This window comes from Protopterus annectens, chromosome 3.part0 (genome assembly GCF_019279795.1).
Source record: "Protopterus annectens isolate FY-2018-M chromosome 3.part0, PAN1.0, whole genome shotgun sequence".
NCBI lineage: Eukaryota > Metazoa > Chordata > Ceratodontiformes > Protopteridae > Protopterus > Protopterus annectens.
Genome location: NC_056731.1, coordinates 1,911,498,516 through 1,911,525,096, shown reverse-complemented (window position 1 = coordinate 1,911,525,096; position 26,581 = coordinate 1,911,498,516). Strand labels below are relative to the sequence as shown.

At 45.5% G+C, this 26,581-nt stretch overlaps 1 protein-coding gene across 1 annotated transcript in view; it reads left to right on the top strand.

Moving 5' to 3' along the window:
• The window catches only part of E2F5 (E2F transcription factor 5), a 600,996-nt gene that overhangs the window by 29,324 nt on the left and 545,091 nt on the right, over window positions 1-26,581 (top strand). The gene's annotated exons all lie outside the window — the stretch shown is intronic.

Below are 26,581 nucleotides of genomic sequence, written 5' to 3'. Positions count from 1 at the left end.
GAAAAAGTCTACCTTCAAGGCAACACAATGGTTCTGTATTACAGTCTGACCACTGTGAGGCCAGCATCCTTCCAAAAGAAAGTGACCACTCTCTTGTGGATACACCACAGGCTACCTCCTGTGGACCTACATCCATTATCATGAGTGAAAGCCGATTCAACTGTAGAGGTGTTGCCTGGATCACCAGACTTTGATACAGAAGGAGCCCATATTTTCGTAGTGACAGATGTGGCCTATGACTTGCAGGGAGTATCAGGTATATCTTTTGAGGATCTAGGAACTTGGCCAGACTTGATAAGGCATGAGTTTAGGGTAGCTGCCATTCAGCATGGACCTGTGCAAGTGGTGTTGCCACAGTTCCCAGTCAATGAACAGAAAAGAAGATTTACATCGGAGAGCTATTTCCATGTGATGCCTAATGGAGAGAGAGAGCAAAACGCACTTGGCTGACATTCGGTCCCAAAGGATGCACTGTTTTGCTTAGCATGCAAATTGCTTGGATATTCTAACCATCTTCTCAGGTCAGGTGGTTACAGAGCATGGAGAGAGATGTCCAAAGCTTTACACAGCCATGACCGAGCACCAGAGCATACGGCATGCATGCTGAAGTGGAAGGAACTGGACAATAGAATAAAGACTAGGCAGACTGTGGACGATAAGAGACAATCAGTGGTTGAAAAGGAGATGCTCACTGGTGTGGGCAGTGGTTGAAAAGAAGATAACTCACTGGCGTGGTGTGTTAGAATGCATTATTGCTGTTGTCCAATACTTGGCAGAACGGAACATGGCATTCTGTGGTACAAATGATTCCCTGGACACCTATGGCAATTTCTTGGGCCAAGTGCAACCTTTGTCACAATTTGATTCTGTCATGGCTGAACATTTGTCGTATTTGGAATATATAGGTAATGGATCACTGTCTTGGGAAGGACAGACAGAATGAAGTTGTCCAGCTGATTGCAAATGTTATTTTAAGGACCATTGTAGGGAAGGTGAAGGACGCTAGGTACTCTTCCATGATTCTTGATTGCATGCCAGACATCAGCAAACAGGCGCAATTGACTGTAGTAGTTGGGTATGTGGATATTTCACGGACTGTAGCCACAGTTGAACATTTTCTGGGATTTGTGCCTGTGAATGATTCAACTGAGGTAGGACTTACAGAAGCTCTTCTTCAGACTCTTCAAAGTCATCAGCTGGACATTAACAACTGTTGAGGACAAGGATACGACAATGGCGGCAACATGAAGGGAAAACGAGCTGGAGTGCAGGCCTGGATAAAACGGATGAATTCAAGGGCTTTTTATGTGCCGTGTGCCTGCCATAATTTAGATCTTGTAGTTCGTGAAGGAGCACATTCATCACTAAAGGCAGTGTCATTCTTTGGAAGTCTGCAGAACATGTACTTACTTTGTTCAGCATCAACAAGCCGATGGCAGATCTTGAAACGGTGCATAAATGTCACTGTAAAGCCACTGTCAGAGACTCGCTGGGAATGCAGGATGGACTCTGTCAAGGCAGTAAGATTTCAGTTGAAGTGAGTCATTGAGGCATTACAGGAGATGGGTTAAGCAGTACATATAAATGATGCTGCAACATATCATCATGCAAGGGGACTGTGCTTAGAACTTATGTCATACCAGTTCATTGTATGTTTAGTGGCTTGGTATGATGTGCTGACAGAGGTAAATCATGCAAGCAAAGTTCTGCAGAGTCCATCTGTTGATATTTCAGTGCTGGCATCTACTATGGACCTGCTGAAGAATTGCCGAGAAACAGGATTTCAACATACCATGGGTGAAGCCTCCAAGATAGAGGAAGAACTGGATGTTGACAGCACATTTCAAGAAAAGAGGCAGAAGACAGTAAAACGGTTCTTTGACTATGAAGGAGAAGATGAGACTGTACAGGATCCAGCGGTAAAAACTACATGTAGAGTTCTTCAATGTGCTGCTGGACACAACAATCCAATCGTTTTACTGACCAGTTTGAGCAGCTTTCAGAGTTTGATAAGGCTGGAATTTTATCAAATATTAAAGCCTTGAGTGATGTTGCAGAAGACACATTGCTACAACACTGCAAGGCTTTGAAAGAACAACTGACTGACAGGATAAGTGGCCACTGTGACATTGATGTCTCTGACCTTGGACACCTAACTTAAAAGCCACGGTCTAATGATTGATAATTAATCACCACCACTGACTGTGTTAAATTTCCTCATTCGCAACCACTTACAAGATGTATATAAATACTTATGTTTCACTGCGCATTTATTTGACTGCACCCATTAGAGTGGCTACTGCAGAATGCAGCTTTTCTAAGCTGCTTCTCAGACATACCTGTGTTCGTCAGTGAGTCAGGAGAGACTTTCAGGCTTAGCTGTGCTCTCAATTGAGCATGAAGTGGGACAAAGTGCATCACATGACAGACTCATTAAAGACTTTGTCCGGAAGAAAGTTCGTAAGATCCAGTAAAACTGTAGCTATGTGCTGGTATTTCCTTTCCAGTTTTCTTTTATAATGCTGTCAGGCAGTAAATTATAGGTAGCACCTTAGTGTGGCGTGTATGCTGTGTTTTCACTCTTTATTGCTTACTCCAACAGGTAAGACCATGAGGATGGAACTAGTAGGCAAAGGCAGTTTGGAGCAGCAGGACTTGTGGGGAGTGGCAGGACTTGTCAGGGGGCTAGGACAGTTGGGAGCAGCAGGATTAGTCGACGGGGCTAGGACAGAAGCGCAGTTGGATGAGAAATGTGAAATTCACCCCGGGGATCACTTCTGTGGCTCTGCTCGACAGGGGCACAGGAAAATAATTTTCTTGGGTGGCGAAAGCAAGGGTACATTTTTTGGCTAGGCTTGTATGGGCCAGAGACTTCCCATACTTTGGAACAAACTACCTATCTGTGTCAAACAGTGCTCCTCATTAGCACTCTTCAAGAAAAATCTTGATGATTGGATGGGAAATGGGAAATTCACCCCGGGGATCACTTCTGTGGCTCTGCTCGACAGGGGCACAGGAAAATAATTTTCTTGTGTGGCGAAAGCCAGGGTACATTGTTTGGCTAGGCTTGTATGGGCCCTAGGGCCGATAGCCTAGTACCTACCTATGAACCTATAAGAACAGACAAGTGGCAGCAGTCAGAAGCTGAAGAGGTAAATGCAAATTGAAGATGAGTGACTCTCTGGTCTTTACCTTTTTCCTCTGTTTGATTTTGCCTGTCAGACTCACTAATTCCCATTATTCTCTTGTGCATGGGTTTGAGTCTGCCTCAGGCTCCGTAATCCCCATGGCTCTCCTGTGATGTTCTTCATCTCACATTGCTGCAGTCCTTACTTATGGGTAGTCCGCTGTCCTCGGTCGGCCCGAATACCAAAGTATTAGGCTGACGTCGGTCATGGGCGCCTAGATCTGACATCAGAGCGTCAGGGTATAAAGGCGCATGACCGACGTCATATCCTCTGTCTTTTTTGCCGCATGGTCCGATGCAGAAGCAGAGTTGCAAGTGCCGTTCGGCGTTCTGAAATTTTTCGTTTTCGGAGTTTCAGACCGATACCAAGTTGGCTAAGTACCCCGTTGGGGAATATTTTTGTTTTTTCTTGCCTCAGTTACTTACCGGATGTCAGAAAAAGTGAATAATTGTATTTCTTGTGGGAAACAGATACCGCATAGGGATTACCACTCGCTTTGTATTCCTTGTTTGGGACCGGAGCACGACGTAGTTGGGTGTCGGTTTTGTGCTAGGTTTAATAAGCGCACTATAAAACGGAGGTTAGATTGCGCTAGGTTAGTCTTTGGCAAGAGGTGTAACTATAATATGCCGTCGGATGTTCCGACGCCCGCTTCTACTAAGAAGCGCAAAGACATATCTTTAAAGCCTAGGCAGGATGATTCGTCCGTTTCGGACGCCGGACCTTTAGAAGCTACAGCTGAACAGGTGGATCCGGCTGAAGTTTCTGTTGAGTCCCAGGGGGAAACTTTGATTTTACAAGATGTGGCCTCTCAGGAGGCAGGCCAGGCTGAAGGGGCCTCTCAGGTTACTATTCTCCCTTCTATGCCTAAGGTGGTTAGGCCTTCTGCTACTGTTTCTAAGGCTCCTTCTAAGGGCAAGTCTGTTTTGCCTTCCTCTGGTGTCAGTTCTGGTTCTTCAGGGTCTGTGCCTAAAAAGCACATGCTTAAAATGGCAGAGGATTTGATTACTTTAATTAGAGGTTCTATGCCCCCTCCTGATAAGAGGCCCAGGATGGAGCCAGAGTTGGAAAGTTTGGAGCAGGCCTCAGATGATTCAGAGTCTTCTACTGAGGACATTCCAGATTTCCCTCCTTATTCTGATTCTGATGCAGAGGATTCCACTCCTTCTGCTTCTCCTCCAGAGGATTTTTCATTTTCAGAAACTCTCCATTCCATGAGGGAGCATTTTAAGTGGGAGGGACAGGATTACTCTGATTCCGGAAGAGGCTTAGGGAGTTCTTGTTTTACCACAGCATAGACCCTTAGCTATACCTCCGGTTTTGGATGTTGTTTCAGATGTTTTCTCGGAAGCTTCCCTTAATCCAGATTCTGTGCCTCCTGCCCCAGTTAAACCGGACAGGTATTACAGGGTGCCTGAGGCTCATAAATTTTTGTATAAGAGTCCTAGGGCGGACCCAGAAACTATTAGTCAGGGGCCTAAGGGTGTTAGAGCCTCTGTTGTTAAGAATCCGGTTCCTCTGGATAAGGAAGCTAGAGCTTTGGATAGATGGGGTAAGAAGGTGTATACCTCTTCTACTTTAGCAATGAGAGCTTTGAACTGCCAGTTTCATATGTTGAAGTATCAGAATTTCCTCCTTTCTCAGCTAAGATCTAAAGTGGATGCTTTGGCAGAGGGCATAGAGTGTAAAGAATTGCAGGATTTAGTGCATGTTTCTGAACAGGTGGGTAAGCACTCTTTGCAATGTGGTTTTGATGCTTTACAGGCTTCTTCTAGGGTGGCTGCCACTGGTTCAGTTATTCGTAGGCACGCCTGGCTTAAGGATCAGAATTTGTCTGAGCATGTTAAGTCTAGAATTCTGGATGCCCCTTTGCAGTCTGAAGTTTTGTTTGGTCCTCCTGTGGAGTCAGTCTTAAAGAAAATGGAAGACAAGGCTAAGTCTATGCAGACTGTTAAAGATTTTTTGCAGGTACAACCTCCAAAGTTTAGTAGAAATTGGCCTACTAAGGGGTGGACGTACCCTTCTTCTGATTCTCAGTCTAGGGGTAGATCTAGGCGTGGTAGGGGCAGAGTTCAGAGTACCTTCAGGCTGAGACAATGGAGTTCGCCTGCTCAATCTGCTGGTGAGGGCAGGGGCCAGTCCTTTCGTAAACAGGCCCAATGACCTGCATTTTCAGCTGCCAGATTCCTCTTGCCTGGCAGCTCCTTTGGGAGGAAAGTTGGCTCTTTTCAAGCAAAATTGGCATTTAGTCACCCAGGACAAATGGGTATTGGACATTATAAACCGAGGTTACAAGTTCTATTTCCATACCATGCCTCCTTTCAAAGGCATGCCAGACGTCCCTCCTCAGCAAAGGATAGAGGCTCACAGACAAATTTCTTTACTTCTTCAAATAGAAGCTATACAGCCAGTTCCTCTGTCAGAAGTGGGCCTAGGATTTTATTCTCGCCTGTTTCTAGTTCCAAAGAAAGGAAACACGTGGAGACCAATTTTGGATTTATCTATCCTCAACACTTACATGGACATTCCAAAGTTCAAGATGCTGACTTTACAACAGCTTTTACCTCTGTTGGGAAAAGATCACTGGATGGTTACTCTGGATCTCAAAGAGGCTTACCTTCATGTTCCTATCAGGCCCAGTTGCAGGAGGTACCTGCGTTTTGGGCTGGAAATTTACATTATCAGTTCTCTGCATTGCCCTTTGGCTTATCTACTGCGCCCAGAGTGTTCACAAAGGTTCTGGCTCCAGTGATAGCATTTTTCAGACTAAGAGGAATACAGATTTATCCTTATTTGGACGACTGTCTGATTATTGCACAAGAAAAGGACGAACTTCTTCATCATCTACAGTATGTGATGGCAGTGTTAAGATGCCTAGGGTATTCTGTGAACGAAACAAAGTCCAGTCTAGTACCCTCTCAGGACATGTGCTTTCTGGGTGTGAGACTGAATACAGCTTCCCAGATGGCTTTTTTGACCCCGGACAAACAAAGAAGCCTTTCTCTTTATTTCCAGCAAATGTCTCTACGGTCCAGGCTGACTGCAAGGACAGTCCTTCAAGCCTTGGGGTTCATGGCATCTTGTATTCTGGTGCTTCCCAATGCCAAATTGCATATGAGGAAGCTTCAATGGTATCTCAAAAATGTGTGGACACAGCACTGCCAAGATCTAGACACTGTCATTCAGATAATACCTTGCATTCAGAAGGAGTTTTTGTGGTGGGCTCAGGAATGTCACCTAAACAAGGGACTCTCTGTGACCCGCCAGAGGCGAGTCAGATTCTAACGACAGATGCCTCGGACAAGGCTTGGGGAGCACACCTCAATGGAAAATGGGTGCAAAACACGTGGCCTGTCAAACTCCAACATTTGCATATCAACTTGAAGGAAATGTTAGCAGTCCAGTTTGCATTGATGGCTTTCAAAGATTTACTTCCCAGGGCAGGTGTTGATTCAAACAGACAACACTACTGTCATGTGGTACATCAACAAGCAGGGGAACCCATTCTTACCCTCTTTGCAGGTAGCGATGATTCTGTGGGAAACTGCTCTCAATCTACACCTCAATCTTCAGGCAAGGTTTCTACCAGGAGCACAGAACTCCTTAGCAGATGTATTGAGCAGACAAATAGTGGATCCTCATGAGTGGAAATTGGATCCTCATGTATTTCAACAGTTGACAGTGTTATGGGGAACTCCAGACATAGATCTGTTCACTTCTCCACTAAATTACCAGTTGCCAAAGTTTTGCACAACTTGTTTCATCACACAGCTTGGAAGGTGGACGCTCTATCTTTCAGTTGGAACAATCTGCATGTATATGCCTTTCCACCTCTGCCTCTTCTTCCCAAGGTACTTTTGAAGGCCAGACAAGACAAGCCAACCATGATTTTGATAGCACCGGACTGGCCTCGACAACACTGGTACCCACTACTGAGGAGTTTAGTACGAGAACCTCCGTGGCCTCTGCCTTTGATTCCGCACCTTTTGTCACAAGAGGACAGTCACTTCCTCAATGTCAAGATTCAGTCTCTGCAGCTAACAGCCTGGCATATTCTGTTTTAGACTCTGGAGGGTCTCAGCTTCCACAACAAGTTTTGAATGTTATTTTGGAGGCCAGGAGGCCTAGTACCAGGAAAGTTTACGCTGATAAATGGAGGAGATTTTTTTATTTGGAGCAAAGGAAAGGACTTTGATGTCTCCAAACCTGATTTAAGTGTTGCTCTTCAATATCTTACTGAATTATTGGACAAGGGTTTGTCTTTCTCCTCAATAAAGGTCCATGCTGCAGCCATTTCTGCTCACTATGATTGTGACCCTCCTTTATTCTCTCATCCTTGGTTTAAACAATTTCTTAGAGGGGCAAAGAATATAAGACCCCCACGTAGAGCTCCTACTCCTGCTTGGGATCTCAATTTTGTGTTGGAAAAACTTACTCTACAACCTTTTGAGCCTGCAGCTACTGCCGAGTTAAAGTATTTATCATGGAAAACTGCTTTTTTGTTGGCCATTACCTCTGCAAGAAGGGTTTCTGAATTACAGGCCCTCATGGCAGTGGAGCCTTTCCTGATTTTTCATAAGGATAGGGTATCTTTGCTTACTAATCCTTCCTTTATGCCTAAAGTTGTTTCTAGTGTGGCCTTAAATCAAACTATTCATTTGCCTACTTTTTATGCAAACCCCCAAAATAAAGGGGAGAAAATTTTGCATACTTTGGATATTCACAGGCAGTTGCGTTATTTGAGCAGAACCAAGGAGTTCAGACAGTTTCAGCAATTGTTTTTCTTTTGCTTTGGGTTCACAGGGTAAACCTGTTTCGAAACAAACTATTTCTAAATGGATTGGGTTTTGTATTTCTTTCTGTTATTCCCATCATGGTAAGGAGATTCCTGCTGGAATCAGGCCTCATTCCACTAGGGCTACTGCTACTTCTACGGCCTTTATAAGGGGGGTAGCTACAAAAGACATTTTGGAGGCAGCTACTTGGAGTTCAGTGCATACCTTTTCTAAACATTACCACCTTCCTCTTTATTCTAAGTCTAGGGCTGGATTTGCCACTGCAATTTTACAGGGCATTTTAGCGGCCCCTAATGCTTTATGATTTTTACCATCCTCCCTTTCCCGTTGCTTTGGGATTCTACCCATAAGTAAGGACTGCAGCAATGTGAGATGAAGAACATAGTACAGTTTTGTACCTACCATAAATGTAGATGTTCGAAGATCCACATTGCTGCAGTCCAATTTACCCTCCCTCCTTCCCCTCTGTAGTTTGACTTGGTGCTAGGCTTTAGGTGATGGTTGTTGTTGGGCATGTTTTTGGGAGGTATTCTGTTTTTGGCTGTGGCCTTTCTGGTTTGGCCTTCTGACATCTGGGGCAAGAAAAGACTGAGGATATGACGTCGGTCATGCGCCTTTATACCCTGACGCTCTGATGTCAGATCTAGGCGCCCATGACCGACGTCAGCCTAATACTTTGGTATTCGGGCCGACCGAGGACAGCGGACTACCCATAAGTAAGGACTGCAGCAATGTGGATCTTCGAACATCTACATTTATGGTAGGTACAAAACTGTACTTTTCTTTGGGTTTGAGTCTGTCTGCTTCAAGCTCCGTAATCCCCGTGGCTCTCTTGTGGGTTTGAGTCTGTCTGCCTCAGGCTCAGTAATCCCCATGGCTTTCCCTTGTATGTTGTGTCTGTAGTCTGTTCTGTGTTCCGTAGCTGTGTTGTGTGCATCTGCAGTATGACTGTTTGCATGTCGGTAATTGCCTTGAGTGATGTTAGTTTATCTAATGCTGCTTGTTTCAGTCTTGCTGTATTGCTGTCATTGTCTTGTGTTTGGGAGTGATGTATCAGTTCTGTTGTGTGGTAGTGCTGACTTAATCTTGTGTGGGTTTATGTTCAGTCTTGCAGGAGATTTGTCCTGGTCTTGTCTCTGCACTGTGGAGGTGGGTGCCTCTGTCTTGTGAGTGTTTAATGTTCAGTCTTGCTGTAGTGCAGTCTTTATCATGTGTTGGTGTCTGTCCTGTGTGCAAGAGTCTCTGTTTTAGTGTGCTTCTGTCCTATGTGTGGCAGTCATTGTGTCTTTGTGTGGGAGTCAGTGTGGGTGTCCTTTTTGTAGCTCTGTGGGACTGGCTACCTTGATGCGGTACAGAGGCTTGTAATGCAACAACATTGCTACTAAATGCCAGTCAGTGTGGGTGTCTTTTGTGGGGAGTCAGTGTGGGTGTCTGTGTACCTTTGTGGGAATGGCTACCTTGATGTGGTACAGAGGCTTGTCATAATGTAACAACATTGCTACTAAATGCCAGTCGTAACTCTAAATCGCATGGCACAAAATCTGGACAAAGCCACATAATGTGGTTACAGCACCAAAGATCTGGGTAAATTTTAAATAGTGCTCTATAAACTGAAAAATTTGCTAGAATAAAAGGTGTTACCATGCATGTTCTGAAGAATACAAAGTTAAACTAAAATGCCTGTCATTTAATGAAGCCAGTCATCAATGATCTGCCACAAAAAATCCAGAAAACTACAAATTGTGAGAAACAGACCAAACATGAGTCACATCTGGGCATTCTGTGAAAATTTGGGCAGTTGAGTACGCGGTCAGTGTCTGCACCTGTGAGTGACTACCTTACTGTGGTACATGGGTTTGTCCATAATGTAACATTGGCACTAAATGCCATTTGGTGTGTGTGCAGCAGAGTGGCAATGTTGCTGTGGTACAGGGGCAGGGGTTTCATAATGCAGCATTGGCACTAAATGCCAGTCAGTGTGTGCACCTGTGAGTCACTACCTTGCTGTGGTACAGGGGTTTGTCATAATGTAACATTGGTACTGAATGCCAGTGTGTACCTTGGCACATCAGTTCTTAATGATCTGAATGTAGTGACACTATAGTGAGTAAATGGTGCTGGATGAGCTTGACAGGGAAGGGGATGCGATGGCAATGTGGTCAGACTTGATATTCTTGTGAGTAGGGCCCCCAGTTTGAACCTTCCTGGGGGCCCCCAAAATGCTAGCACTGGTCCTGTACCTCAGAGATCAGTCTTGGGGCCTCTGCTGTTTGGGATATTCTTCTCGGAGGTGCAGGCCAAATCTAGTGGACTGTGGCTAATCAGGTTTGCAGATGACTGCAAGCTGGGCGCTGTCATTAATTCCCCTAGTGATGTGGACATCCTCAGAGGGTCTCACCCAAACAAATGACTGGTGCAAGAAACATGGCCTCAAACTGAATGCCAAGAAAATGCATAATCTTCCCCTTTAGGGAGACTTGACATCCCCACAAATTATCCCATTAATAACGTCCTAAGCATGCAGTCAGTCGTGAGGGACTTGGGCACCCAGGTTGGTAGCAAACTGACTTTTGACCACCATATTGCCTCAGTTGTACGGAAGGCTTTCTACATGGCCCACCTCATTAGTAAGGGCATCTCATCCAGGGACGAGGTGGTCATAACATCCCTGCATTCTTCCTTATAAGACCCATTATTGAGTGCAGTGCCCCTTTGGTATGTACCTCATCGCAAATGCAGCAGCTGGAGAGACCACTGAGGTTCCTCACCAGGAGAATCTAAGGCCTCAAACATCTGCACCAAACAGGCTAAAGGCCCTGTCCCTCTACTCCGTCTCCTACAAACTCCTCAGAGGTGACCTCTGTCTAACATACAAAGCAATCTCAGACCCCACCGTGATGGGACTGCTGCATGTCTGCAAGTCAAGCTCCACTCGAGTAACCCACACACGTGACCTCAACCTTGTCTGTGACATCAATAGGACTTGGTAGGACAGATTTGTGTCCCAGAGACTCCCCCTTCTGTGGAATAGACTCCTGCTTCACATCAAGCAGAATGCCTCTTTAACCCTTTTTTTAAGTGCAACCTGGATTACTGGTTGGGGAACAGAAGTAACACCTCTGTGATTTAATCTGTGTCCCTGCTGGACAGGGGCATCAGGTGCTGACTTGTCAGAAGATGGGCAACCTGGATTACTGGTTGGGGAACAGAAAATAACACCTCTGTGATTTAATCTGTGTCCCTGCTGGACAGGGGAATCAGGTGCTGACTTGTCAGAAGATGGGCTAAATAAGGGCCTCTGGGCCAATAGCATAGTAACTTCCTATGATACAAAGACCTGTATAACTGCATTGATTCAGCCATACCTGATAGGACCAAAACATGCTCCTCAAGGAAGAGCAAATCTGCTTGGTGGACAACTGCCATTGACGGGCTTTACAATAAGAGGAAGAAATTGCTGTCTAAGAGTAAGAGGGAGAGAGCCTTAAACTGGAAACACTCCCTCTTCATCTTAAACAAGCAAGTAAGACTTCTTGTGAAGTCCTTCAAAGCAAACTATGAATCCAAATTAGCTTCTTCAAATAAGGACAGCCATAAAGCATTAGGACAGCCATAAAGCATTCTTTAGTTGCATCCGTAACCTAAAAGGAAAGGTCCAGATTTGTGCCAGACTGGTAGTTCAGTTACCATCTATACTGAGCCTGTGGACATAGCTAACCCTTTGGCTGACAGGTTCTGTGAAAATTTCACTCCCCTGTCCCCTACCTTCTTTCTCTAAAGTGCAGATCGTAAACACACTCGGGCCAAAAACACAGCATCTATGGGACTTGGTAACATTCGAGGCTGTGTCCTTCATGGGCTAAAACAAGAATTGGCAACATCATTGGGTACTCTTTTCAATCATAGTCTAAGCACTGGCTTCAACCCAGCTGAATGGAAAATGGCCACCATTATTCCCTTGCACAAAGGCGGTGTTTCCATTGACCCTGGGAACTATGGACCTATTATGGCCACCATTATTCCCTTGCACAAAGGCGGTGTTTCCATTGACCCTGGGAACTATGGACCTATTAGCCTGAGTCGCCTTATCTGCAAAGCCCTGGAATGAATCATCATGGACCTTGTCAACAAAGATATAGGTAATCTCCAAACACTTGACTCTACTCAGTTTGGATTTGTCAAAGGGAGATAATGCCTGTGCAAACTGTTGGACTTCTTCGAGACAGTTACCAAGTCCCTGGATGAGGAGAAATCTGTGAATACAGCCTGCCTAGACTTAGCCCACTCTTTTGACACTATCCCCCACTCGGGCATCCTTGACAAACTCACCCAGCTAGGTATCGACCCTTATATTGTTAGTTGGGTCGCTAACTGGCTCACTGCTAGAACACACACAGTTGACATGGGGGAATCCACCTCCAATAGCAGACGTGTAACCAGTGGGGTTCCACAGGGATCAGTCCTGGGATCTGTACTGTTTGGAAGCTATTTCTCCGAAGTGCACACTTTTTCAGTGTTAAGTAGACTACCACCCACCTATTTGGTAGCTCATGGGTACAGAGTTTTTACCAAAGGGGATGACAATGCACTTTTTGGCATTGAACTTGAGGCCATGGCTTTGCCACCAGGCATCTGTCTCAGTGAGGCTTCAGATCAGTGACAAGTGGAGTACCACAGAGATCAGTCCTGGGCCCTCTCCTGTTTGGTATCTACTTTTCTGAAGTACAGGCTAACACAGAAGGTCTTTGGCTAACGAAGTTCGCGGATGACTCCAAACTAGGAGCCATAATTGAAACTCCTAATGATGTGGACATCCTACAAAAGGGCCTCACTGAGACAGATGTCTGGTTTCAAAACCATGGTCTCAAGCTGAATGCCAAAAAGTGCATTGTCATCCCCTTTGGTAAAAATTCTGTACCCATGAGCTACCACATAGGTGGTAGTCTGCTTAACACTGAAAGTGTGACGAGACCTTGGGACACAGTTGGATAGTAGTCTCTCCTTTGATAATCACATCGCCACAGTAGTCAGGAAATCCTTCTACGTGGCACACCTCACCACAAAAGGTTTCTCATCCAGGAAAAAAGAGGTCATTGTTCCTCTCTACTCGTCACTCATTAGACCCATTATTTAGTACAACACCCCTTTTGGTATGTACCTCACAAGACATCTACAACAACTGGAAATGCTGCAGAAATACCTCACAAAGAGGATTACTGGCCTCAAACAGATGCCCTACGCAGACCTTCTCAAAAAAACTCCAGCTTTACTCAGTCGCATATCGCCTTCTCAGAGGCGATCTCTGCCTAACATACAAAGCTATGTCAAACCCAGAGCTGTTGGACATGCTCCACTTAAAGAAATCCCAATCCCTCCAAGCTACATGCTCTAGAGACCTAAACCTTGTCACCACAATAAACAGAGCATGCTGCAGGGATAGATTCCTGTCCCAGAGACTTCCCATACTCTGGAGCAAACTACCTATCTATATCAAACAAAGCTCATTAGCACTCTTCACGAAAAATTGTGATGACTGGATGGGAAATTCACCCCGGGGAATCGCCACTGTTGCTCTGCTCGACAGGGGCACAGGAAAATAATTTTCTTGGGTGGCGAAAGCCAGGGTACCTTTTTGGCTAGGCTTGTATAGACCCTAGGGCCAATAGCCTAGTACCTAAGGGCAATGGCTGACAGATTTGCTGATGACTGCAAACTGGGAGCGGTCATAGAATCTCCAAATTATGTCAACATCCTACAAGAGGGTCTTGCACAAACAAATTGTTGGTGCCAAGGTCATGGCCTTATCATCCCTTTCAGTGTTCCTGCTAACTACCACATCAGTAGCAACACCCTAAGTATGCACTCCGTGGTGAGAGACCTGGGCACGCAGGTTGAGAACCTTACCTTTGATCACCATGCCTCCACAGTGGTAAGAGGGGCATTCTGTATTGCTCATCTCATAAGTAAGGGTATTGCCTCCAGAAAAAGTTATAATCTATATGTACTGTTTCTTTTTCAGGCCAATAATTGAGTACAGCACCCCTTTTGCTATGTACCTTTCCAAGCACCTGCAACAATTGGAGAGAACACAAGGGTTTCTCGCAAGAAAAATTCAAGGTCTTCAGCATCTGTCCTCTGTGGATCATTTGAAATCACTGTCGCTTTATTCTGTTTCATACAGACTACTCAGAGGTCATCTCTGCTTTGCATGTAAGGCAATCTCTGACCCTACTTTATTGGAAATGCTGCACATCTGGAAGTCAAATGGTACACGGGTTACTCACTCTAAAGATTGTAACCTGGTATGTGACATTAATAGAACCTCCTGGCAGGGCAGATTTGTCTCCCTGAGGTTACCACACCTTCAGAACAGACTCACACTTCATGTCAAACAGAGCATCTAATTTGCTGTCTTCAAACACAATCTGGACGATTGGATGGGTAACTGTAAATTCATCCCAGGGATTCTACCTGTGTCCCTCTTGGACAGTGGTAATAGGTGCTGATCATGGAAATAAGGGTAGAACTTGGATAGGCTTCTGAGGGCCCTAGGGCCATTAGCCTAGTAACTTCCTATGAACCATTACTACTTCCTGCCTGTAGTTCAGATGTGTGCAGGAGTAAATAAATTACTAGGTCTGTGGACAGGCAAATAGAAGTCTGTGCAGAAGTAGGGCAGAGTTTGAGAGCAGTGCATTTAAGTCGGGGAATTTTCTCCACCTAGTAGTCATTTTAAGACCTTTTTATCTCTTTTAAAATGTACAGTGGAGTGCGGGAAACTGAGTTCTGAAAATTACATTGCTCCATTCATGAACATTGTTCATGTTCCTGAGCTGTGAATGAGTGCTTTCATATAGGTTCATAGGTTCATACTAGGCTAGCTGCCCAAGGGCATTTATAAGCCTAGCCCAGAGTTTTGTGGCTTTTGCCACCCCTTTAGTTTGAAGAAAACTATGCCCATTATTTTGCTGTGCCTCTGTCAAGCAGTGACACTGAGGTAATCCCTGGGGTATATCTGCGATCTCCCATCCATTGGTCAAGATTTCTCTTGAACAAGGCCAGTGAGGTGCTCTGCCTCACATGTACCGGAATTTTGTTCCACAGCATAGGGAGTCTCTGGGTGATGAATCTGTCTCTCCAGCACGTCCTATTAATAACCGTGTCAAGGTTTAAGTTTCCCGCCCTTGTAGTTCTGAGGGATCTAGATTTTTTGAGGTGAAGCATGTTCATCAAATCTGGGTTTGACATGGCCTTGTATGTCAGGCACAGGTCACCTCTGAGCAAGCGGTAAGCGACTGAATAGAGCTGGAGTTCTTTCAGTCGGGCAGCATAAGACATATTTTTGAGACCCTTTATCCTTTTGGTGAGGAACTTTTGGGGCCTTTCCAGCTGCTGCAGGTGTCGGGTCAGATACATTCCGAATGGGGCATTGTACTCCATCATTGGTCTGATGAGTGATGAGTACAGGGGGACGATGACCTCCCTTGATCTAGATGTGAATCCCTTCATGATCAGGTGGGCAATGTAGATGGTCTTCCTAACTACCTTAGCAACGTGAGTGTCAAACGAAAGGTTACTGTCAACCTGGGTCCCCAGATCCCTGATAACTTCTTCAGTGCTCCGTGGATTGCCACCTATATGGTAGCTAGGGGTAACCTTGTTTTTCCCGAAGGGTATGACTATGCATTTCTTGGCGTTTAACTTTAGGCCGTGGCTCTGGCACCAGTTATCCGTTTCTGTGAGACCCTTCTGAAGGATGTCTGTGTCAGATGTGTTTTCGACTATGGCGCCCAGTTTGCAGTCATCTGCAAACTTTGTCAGCCATAACCCTCCTGTGTTTGCTTGTACTTCAGAAAAGTAGATGCCGAACAAGAGTGGGCCCAGGACTGAGCCCTGTGGGACACCACTTGTGACAGGCTTTGAGTCTGACATGGCGCCAGCAACTCTGACCCTGTGGGTTCTGTCACTTAGCCAGTTTGCAACCCATCTTGTGATGTATGGGTTTACATTTAAGCTGATGAGTTTTTCAATGATACCTGAGTGGGGTATTGTATCGAAAGCCTTTGCCAGGTCGAGGTTGGCTGTATGGACTGCCTTTCCCTCATCAATGGCCTTGGTGACTGTTTCGAAAAAGTCAACCAAGTTTAAAAGGCATGATCTGCCTTTGACAAAGCCAAACTGGGTTGGATCCAAAGTCTGCAAGTTCCCTATGTCTTTATTTATGAGATCCATTATGATCCTCTCCATGGCTTTGCAGATCAGGCTTGTCAAGCTGATGGGACTGTAATTTCCAGGGTCGGTGGAGTGAAGTGGGACCACAGTTGCCGTGCGCCACTCCTTGGGTACGTATCCTGAGGTGAGGCTAAGATTAAACAGCTGTCCTAACTGCGGGTTTAATTCCTCATTGAGTTTGTGGAGCACACAGCCGGGGACACCATCCGGTCCCATGGATGCTGTGTTTTTCGCCTTGGAGAGAGCAGTTCTCACCTGGGCGTTAGAGATGTTTGGGGGGCTACAATCCTCTGGTATAGATATCTCTCCTTTTGGGGGGGAGGGGGGGGGGTTGCACTGAACCTGTCAGCCAGTATGTTGGCATTGTCTGTAGGTTCAGTAATTTTCACATCATTTTGAACTAATTCTGAGCATATCTGGGAGTTTCCTCCCAGGTTTCTAACATAGCTAAAGAAGGCCTTATGGTTGTCTTTTGAGTGCTTAGCGATTTTTCTCTCAAAATTTGCCTTGGATGATTTTATGAGAGCTCTTAGTTTTTTACTTATAATGATCAAAGGTGTCTTACCTTTTAAGGATTTTGCTTTATCTTGTAGTAGCTTCCTCCTTTTGTTGTAGAGCTTGTTTATGGCTGGGGTCCACCAGACTGGACGCTTGCCTTTGGTACAAAGAGTCTGTTTTGTTTGGGATTGCCTGATCCATGCAGTCCTGTAGGTGCTGGTAGAAGGCATTTGTAAGTGATTCAGTGGCTTGAGTAATGTTTACCGCCGGCTCGGGGGCCTTAAAGGAGACCACACTAGTCTTTAGAAGTGTGAAGTCGGCTTTTGAGAAGTTCTTCACTGTGGTCTTTTTTATCTCAGGTGGGGGCGGGATGAGGACCTCCAGTGAGATTAGTTTAGTTTATGATCTGATCTCACCAGTGAGGGGTATACTTCCGGTGTTGAACATTGTGATCCCATGTTCGTGATGATGAGATCAAGTATGTTTTCACCTCTTGTGGGGATGGTGACTAGTTGTTCCATGGCATTTGAGTTTATGAACTCCAGGAACCTTTGGGCTAGAGTGTTTGGGCTTGAGTAGTGATCCCAGTCTATATTAGGGTAGTTGAAATCACCTAGTATGATGGTGTTTGGAGATGCATTTATCCCCTCCAGTGTTTTCAGGAAAGCTATGTGAGGTTCCTGAGTTTGAGAGGGTGGCCTGTAACATGCTACAAATTGCAGAGCAGTCTTGCCTATGGTTAATTGCACCTGGATGGTCTCCGATGCATCGTGCGTTGCCACCAACCTTGAGGTGTGGATGTCCTTGATGAATATGGACACCCCCCCTCCTTTCTTGGTGTTGTCCGGATTTTGGGGCCGGAACGCATGATCTGATTTAAAACCTGATAGTGCTGGGGTGCTCTCAGGAGCCTTGAACCAGGTTTCAGTCACAGCACAGACATCGATGTTCTCCATACTGAGAAGGGCCTCGAGTGCGTGCATCTTGAGGTTTAGACTTCTGGCATTGAGCAGCATTACCCTTAGTTTTTTTCCTTTTTTGTGTTCTAGGGTGGTAGGTTTAGAATTTGAGCCTTGCCTAAAAAGGCACTATGGGGTGGCAAGAGCCTTTGCCAATATCCGAAGCCCAGGGGTGACAGGTGCAAGCCGTCCCTTGCGAAGCAGTGTGGCTTGTCCAGCATGTCATCCCAGGCAGACAGACATTGGATCCCCTTTGAATGACACCAGAGTTTAAGCCAATTATTAAAGCTGATCATCTTATCTCTGTATTGTGGCATCATTCTTGGTGAAGGTAGGATACTGCTCAAGGCCAGGGTCATACTTGCCTGGGCTACATAATCAGAGAGCTCCTCAATGTCTCTTTTCATGTAGTCCAAGGAGGTACGTCTCGGGTCGTTTACACCAGCGTGGACAATGACTGAGTCGTACTTGTACCTGCTGTTGAGAGACCTGAGTGCTTGCGTTATGTGGCGGATTCTAGCGCCCGACAGGCAGCTTACTGTGACCTTCTCCTTACTCAATCTGGTGAGCGGGACGTCAGTGTGTCTGACTATGGAGTCACCAATGACGAGTGTGTCTGGCATTGTGTTTGGCCTTAAGGGCTGTGACTGTTTGGCACACTGACTGTGTGGTCTATGTGTTGTATGTGTTGTGTCCTGAGGTGGTAGTTGTTTGGGTGTCGGCTTTGGTGGCCTCTGCTGTTTTGGTAGATTTTTGATCAGAGCCTCCGAGTATGTCTTTGTGTGTTTATGTGTATGATTTGAAGTTGTGATAGTACTATGTGAGACTGGGTATGTGGTGTGTGTGGTTACCTTCTCCTCCTGTCTGGTCTTGCCAGTCCTATGTTGAGAGAGCTCAGCCTCCAGTTTGGCTGTATAGTTGCATCTCTCGCATGTATTTGTGTTTTGTGGGAGAAGGAGAGGGTTGTCTGTGTACATGAGGCAATTGTAACATTGCCTCAATATTCCCAGGTTCACCAGCTGAGCAGGAGAGGACACTAGCAACTGATCCCTCAACATGCTAGAAGGAATAGACAAAAACTTAAAAAAAGACTCCGGGGGATGTGGGTGATCGAGAAAGGGGTTTTAGGCTGGTGGGGTACTATCTATAATAGAAGTGCTATATCAAGGTGAAAAGTACTGTAGGAGCAAGTGCTAGGCTTTACAGATAGAGAATAGTCTACTTGGGAATCAAGTAGAGATTAACTTTTTAGTTATAGGATACGCTGGTTAGATCAGTAGTACAGTTCAAGGAAGGCTGTTTTAAGGGAAAATTTGAAGAGTGGACTTTAGGTAGCTCGAATAGTTTAACCTTGATTAACCGCCGCTGCTCTTGTGTGCTCCTGTGGCAACTCCGCGCTAAAGCGTGCTTTATAGCAGGGGGCTGGAAAAAACAGGAAATGACCCAAAATGGCCAATGAATTACCAGATGTCCTTCAAGAATGCAACTGCAGTCATAACATATGGGTTGTCCTGCCTCAGGCAGCCCTCGGTCGGCCGGATTCCAAAGTCTGGGTCTGACGTCGGCTGATGTCGCATTTTCCTCCGACGTCAGAGCGGCTGGGGTACATAAGCATCAGCCGACGCCATTCTCTTCAGTCTTTCTTGCCGCGCGGTGCCCGAAGCAGAAGCAGTTCGCAAGTGCCGGTCGGTCAGCTCCTGTATTCTTCGATTCCGAAGTCAAAAAAGCTAAGTACCCCGTTGGGGACCTTTTCTTGCCTCAGCCGATGTCAGAAATTACTGAAAAAGTTAACAATTGTCTTTCTTGTGGTAAACAAATACCTCATAAGGATTTCCACTCTTACTGTCTTCCTTGCCTTGGCCCAGACCATGACGTCTCGGCCTGTGTAGCCTGTGCTCGCTTCAACAAGCGCACTCTCAGGTGCCAGGCGGAGTTCGCTGAAGATTTTTTCGGCGAAAAATTTACTTACACAATGCCGTCGGAACTTCCAACATCGCAAACTCCCAAGAAACGAAAAGACCGGGACCGACATCCTCGGCCCGCATCTACCTCCGACTCCACTCCAAAACCAATCGCGAGTGCTCCGGTTCCCTCTGAGACGGTTTCTCCACCGCTCCGAACCGAAGACACCGCATTACCGGCGACTCTGATTCCGGATATCACTCCAACGCCAGTTATTGATTTTCCTCCGGATACCGAAACCGAGGAAATGCCCGAGACCATTGCTGTAGACAAGGTCACTCCAGCACGTGGAGCTGCCAGGCCTCCTATGGCCATGTCTATTAAGGTCTACACTAGGGCTAAGGCAGCCAGCAAAACAAAACATCTTAATACTAAAACCTTACCTCAGCCTACTCCAGAGACACAAATTATGTCTATGGCTGCTGATTTAATTTCTATGATTAGAGGTTCACAGGCCCATCCTGAGAGAGGATCCCAGCCTCCTTCTGATAAAAGGCCCCGGGTTGAACCCCCTGACCCTATTCCGTCAGATGAAGATTCTGAGGGCTCTGTCCACTCTGATAGCCAGGAAGAGCTCTTCCAGACCTATGAGGACTCGGATGCAGAGGATTCCATTCCCTCGGCCTCCCCTCCTGAGGATATTTCTTTTGGGGAAGTTCTGCATACCATGAGGGAACATTTCAAGTGGCAAGGCCAGGAATATTCTGATTCCAGAAAGCGCCTTCGGACTTTCCTTAAGAAGCCCCAGCACAGGTCCTTAGCTATTCCTCCTGTACTTGATGTTTTGGATGATTTATATTCTGACTCTAGTGTTACCCCTGACTCTCTTCCGCCTGCTCCAGCCAAGCCAGACAGATATTACAGGGTTCCAGAAACACATTCCCATTTATTCAGGGCCCATTCTGCTGATTTGGAAACTATTTCACAGGGGCCTAAAGGAGTTTCAGCTTCCACCTCTAAAAATCCATTGCCCTCCAACAGGGAAGCTAGGTCATTAGAGAGATGGGGCAAAAAGGTTTACACTTCCACTACCTTATCTATGAGAGCTTTGAATTGCCTTTTTCATATGTTACAATATCAGGATTTCCTGTTAGAAGATTTACAAAAAACATTGGCCACTCCTGATCCTTTAGACAGGAAGGCTTTGCAGGAAGCTGTACATAATACTCAGCAAGTAAGCAATCACTTCCTACAGTGTGGGTATGATGCACTGGAAGCTTCATGTAGGGCAGCTATGACAGGGGCAGTCATTCGAAGACATGCATGGTGAAAAGATCAACCTCTACCAGATCATGTGAAGGCAAAACGTCTGGATGCACCTTTGGAAAAGAACAAGCTTTTTTGTGCTAATGCTAAGGATGTGTTAAAGACCATCGAGGAAAAAGCAAAATCAGTTCAGACGGTGAAAGATTTCCTCCAGGTTCAACCCCCCAGATTCAGTAGGAATTGGCCTTCAAAAAACTGGTCCTTTCCTAATACAGAAAAGTTTCAAAGGGGTAAAAACAGACGTGGCCGTGGAAGAGGCCAATACAGAGGCCCTTACAGGGGACGACAATGGCAGCCAGGAAACCAAAGAAGCGACGCAGGGGTTTCACCTGCCCCACAGCCTCAATCTCAATGACTTTCCTCTACTTCCACCTACCAGGGAACAAATAGAAGCTCCCTTGGGCGGGAAATTATCTCTGTTTGCAGAAAATTGGCACAGACTGACAAAGGACAAATGGATTTTGGACATTATAGACCGTGGCTACAGGTTCCATTTTCATACCCTGCCAAGAAAACAAGGCATGCCAAACCTACCACCAAATCAGAGGGCAGAGGCTATCAAGCAAATCTCTCTGCTGACTCGGATGAAAGCAATAGAAAAAGTTCCACAACAAGAACAAGGCCAGGGATTTTACTCAAGACTGTTCCTTGTTCCAAGAAAAGAATCTCAATGGAGACCAATACTGGATTTGTCCACATTAAACACCTTTCTCATAGTACCAAAGTTCAAAATGCTGACTCTACAGCAACTCCTTCCCATGCTGGGCAAGGGGTCTTGGCTGATTACTCTGGACCTCAAGGAGGCATACCTGCATGTCCCTATCAGACACAGCTGCAGAAGATACCTCAGATTTCTTGCAGGGCCAGAGCATTATCAATTCTCAGCATTGCCATTTGGCTTATCTACTGCGCCCAGAGTATTCACAAAATGCCTGGCTTCAGTAATTGCTCATTGCAGGCTCCAGGGGATACAAATTTACCCGTACCTGGACGACTGCCTCATACAAGCGGACGACAAATTGATGTTGACAAAAAACTTGGACTATGTCATAAGATTACTACAAGCTCTGGGATACACAGTCAACTTCCAAAAGTCAAGACTGCAGCCATCCCAGCAAATAATCTTCTTAGGAGCCAAATTAGACACAGCCTCTCAAATGGCTTACCTGACAGAAGACAAGCAAGAGAAGTTAACTCATTACTTCAAAGGTTTAGCAAAACTCACCCAGATGACTGCAAGGAGATTCCTACAGGCCCTGGGTTACATGGCATCCTGCATTCTCCTGGTTCCATTACCAAGACTACACATGAGAAAGCTTCAGTGGTACCTAAAAAGCATTTGGTCTCAGCACAGCAACAACTTGGAGACAATCATACCGCTCATTCCATGCCTACAAAAGGAATTCCTATGGTGGGCCTCGGTGAGCCAGGCAAACACAGGTATGTCATTCAAAAAACCACAGGTAACACAGACCATGACCACAGACATCTCAGACCTTGGATGGGGGGTGCACATGGAAGGCAGGTGTATACAAGGACAATGGTCTCCACAGGAAACACATCTGCATATAAACCAAAAGGAAATGCTGGCAGTAATGCATGCCGTCGAGGCCTTTCAACACCAACTTCAGCAAGGCCATTTACTGATACGGACAGACAACACCACTGTGATGTGGTATATAGACAAGCAAGGGGGCACCCACTCTTACCCCCTTTGCAGACTGACAATGCATCTTTGGGAGAAATCACTGAGCCTAAACATCCAGTTACAATCCCAGTTTGTTCCAGGCAAAGACAATGTCTTGGCGGACAGCCTAAGCAGGAATTTCACAGATCCACACGTGTGGAGGTTGCATCCGAAGATCTTCACACAACTCACTTCGACATGGGGCAGGCCAGAAGTAGACCTATTTGCCTCTCACCTCAACCATCATCTACAAAAATTCTGCACAAGGACATACCATCCAAAAGCTTGGAAAATAGATGCTCTCTCATTCAACTGGAACTTCCTAACAATCTATGCATTCCCACCTCTGCCAATGATGACCTCAGTATTACTAAAGATCAAAGCAGAGAGACCCAAGGGAATCATAATAGCTCCGGACTGGCCAAGACAACACTGGTACCCACTACTACGGAGCATATGTCACACCAGGAGGTGGGCCCTTCCCCATTGGCCTCTACTTTTGACTCAACACAATTTCAAAACAGTGCATCCAAACCTTCAGACACTGCAGCTAACAGCCTGGGAGATCCCATAAATAACCTCAACCTATCTCTCTCCAAGGAAGTTCAGCGGATACTAACAGAGGCTCGAAGACCATCCACCAGAAAGGTTTACTTAGCAAAATGGAAGAGATTCAGCAATTGGAATACCAGCAAGGGACATGATTCATCATTGTTGAACATCCCACTCATCTTGGAATATTTGGCAGATATCCTAAAGAACGGCCTCTCATATTCTTCCATAAAGATACATGCATCAGCTATTTCAGCTAGATATAACACTGATCCTCCTGTCTTTTCACACCCTTTGCTAAGGCAATTCCTCAGGGGAATCAAGAACATTAAGCCACCAAGAAAGGCCCCAGTACCAGCCTGGGACCTCAATTTTGTCCTAGAAAAACTGACTCTACCTCCTTTTGAGCCAGCAGCTACAGTTGACTTGCAGTTTCTCTCATGGAAGACAGCTTTCCTGTTGGCAATTACCTCAGCAAGAAGGGTTTCAGAACTACAGGCCCTAATGGCAATACCACCGTTCATAACTTTTCACAGAGACAGGGTTTCATTAAGGACCAACCCTACTTTTATGCCTAAGGTGGTATCTAGGGTTTCTTTAAATCAAGCTATTCATCTGCCTGCTTTCTTCCCCAATCCTGAGAATAAGGGGGAAAGACTGTTACATACCTTGGACATTCACAGACAACTTCGATACTACCTGGACAGAACCAAGGCCAGTAGGAAGTCTGAACAACTTTTAGTAGCTTACGCCCCTGCAGTCCAAGGAAAAGCAATTTCAAAACAGACAATTTCAAAATGGATTGGACATTGCATCAGATTCTGTTGTTCCTTTCATGGAAAGACTGTTCCAGCCAATGTCAGGCCACATTCCACCAGAGCTACAGCCACCTCTACAGCATTCTTAAGAGGGGTGCCTACTAAGGACATTCTAGAAGCTGCTACATGGAGCTCCGTGCATACATTCTCCAAACACTACAATCTCCCTCTATACTCCAGATCCAGAGCAGGCTTTGCTTCGGCAGTCGTGCAGGGTTTGATTGCCACTCCATCTTTTTCCTAGAGCATTCCTCCTCCCCCAGCTAAGCTATGGTATTCTACCCATATGTTATGACTGCAGTTGCATTCTTGAAGGACATAGTACAGTTTTGTACCTACCATAAATGTAGATGTCCGATAGACATGCAACTGCAGTCGGATTTTCCCTCCCTCCATACCCCTCTATGCCTAGGGTCCACTCCTTTCCCTGTTTTCTCTTAGCTGGGGATATCTGTTATGGTGTATTTGTTTTATTGCTCATTTATTTGTCTGGAATCCTGTTTTTGTCTTCCAAATTTGATTACAGCCTTCCTTGGGGGGCACCTGGCATCTGGGGCAAGAAACACTGAAGAAAATGGCGTCGGCTGATGCTTATGTACCCCAGCCGCTCTGACGTCGGAGGAAAATGCGACATCAGCCGACGTCGGACCCAGACTTTGGAATCCGGCCGACCGAGGGCTGCCTGAGGCAGGACAACCCATATGTTATGACTGCAGTTGCATGTCTATCGGACATCTACATTTATGGTAGGTACAAAACTGTACTTTGCTGTCTCTAACCACTCCTCTGAGGACAAACAGGCAGCTCAGTAGTCCCCACTCTGACTGGTGAGTAAAGAAGCTTCCCTCTGGCCACACAAGAAAATGGAGGAACACAGGAACCAAATACAAAGCCCAGGGATCAGCAAATCTGGTCTCTGGAACAACTAGCTAGGAAAGTTTTTTTTGTTTTTTTTTTAGTTTTTTTGAACAAACAGAAAATACAGTAAATGCTTTGTTATTCGACTAAATTGATATCAAAGGCTAGTACACTTGAGTGTATTAGCCTGTTTGTTAACTGTTAAGCAAAACTTTAGCCAAGAAGTGCAATCACAATTTAAGCACAGAAAAACAGGTAATATAACAGCAATATAAGCACAAACAGTGGTCGAAAAGCACAATAGATCGAAAACAGCAATAAAAAATGCTAAAAAATACTTATAATCAAGAAAGTCGCTTTTTCTGCTCTCTGCTGCCTTAGGAACTCTGCAGGGGACCACGAGGAGCTATGCCAAGTTCTCTAATGCCAGAAAAGCCCGCCGAAGCGTGCTTTAATAGCAGGGGGCTGGAAAAAAACAGGAAATGACCCAAAATGGCCAATGAATTACCAGTTTCTGTCTCTAACCACTCCTCTGAGGACAAACAGGCAGCTCAGTACTCCCCACTCTCACTGGTGAGTAAATAAGCTTCCCTCTGGCCACACAAGAAAATGGAGGAACACAGGAACCAAATACAAAGCCCTCTTCCTCTTCATTTCTTAATTGTTTCTTAGTTCCCACATCCCTGTTATTGAGCCTATGAAGACATAAATCTTTCAACCTTGGGTGCACTTAGCATGCCAAAAGTTAATTTTAGCATCACTTTACTGTCATTCTTACTCTTTCCTCCCTTCCCACTCTGTTTCCTATTATTGAAACTGAGTGCACAGTTTTGAGTCTAGTCTAGTTTTAATTATTGTTGCTAGCAGCTCATTGAATACAAACGCCAGCACAACACCTCGTCAACTCCCCTACTCCTTAAAAATGCAAGACATACACACAGCTGTCGAACTCTCTACATAACAACCATTTCGTATGTACCAAAGAACCACACTTGGATGCCTGCATGTGTATACGTTCTCTTGATGAATACATATATATTTAGGGTTGGGGGTTGGAGTAATGGTAAAAGGTGTTTACCTCACAAACGCAACGTTTAATTCTCATCTTGGGAAGCATGGCTAGGCTTGAAAATGCCCCCTGGGGCCACTGGCCTTGTAATCCATGTGTAAACATGTATGTATATTCAATGTGCGTGACACTTGGCAACAAGAACTTTTGAGGTAGCACCTAACAAAAGCCCACAATGAAGTGTCCTATACCCGTTGAGTTTCCTAATCCTTAGTGGAGCACTGAGTATCCACTACTTAAACTTATCTGCAAACCTTTGTATCCTCCCATTAGCTGGTCATGGTTGCTGCTTCTAATTCATTTGTTCCATCCTGCTTCTTTGGAGCCGCCATAATTAATGCATTCTTGCATTTGCCCTGGTATTGTTTTGTTTTTGGTAGCTTTCTAGTTTGCAGTATTTTTGTGTCTTGCTTCAGGTGTCTGCCATCAGTCATGAGCTGGGAAAACTCCTCTGGCATGTGTAACTTATTCCTACTGATTTGAGGCACCAGTGTAACTGTAAAAATCCTCACTGAAGCAGTCAAGGAAGGTGTTTGGAGATAAAGTTCAGGGCATTCTTGTACTATGCCATCCTGACAGCTGCAAATTACTTTCTTGGAATGCTTTGCCCACTACCCCACACCATTCCTAATGTAAGTCACCTGGTTGCCCTCTGATCTCCATCCACATACCCTGTCTAACCAAGTTCCAGTATAT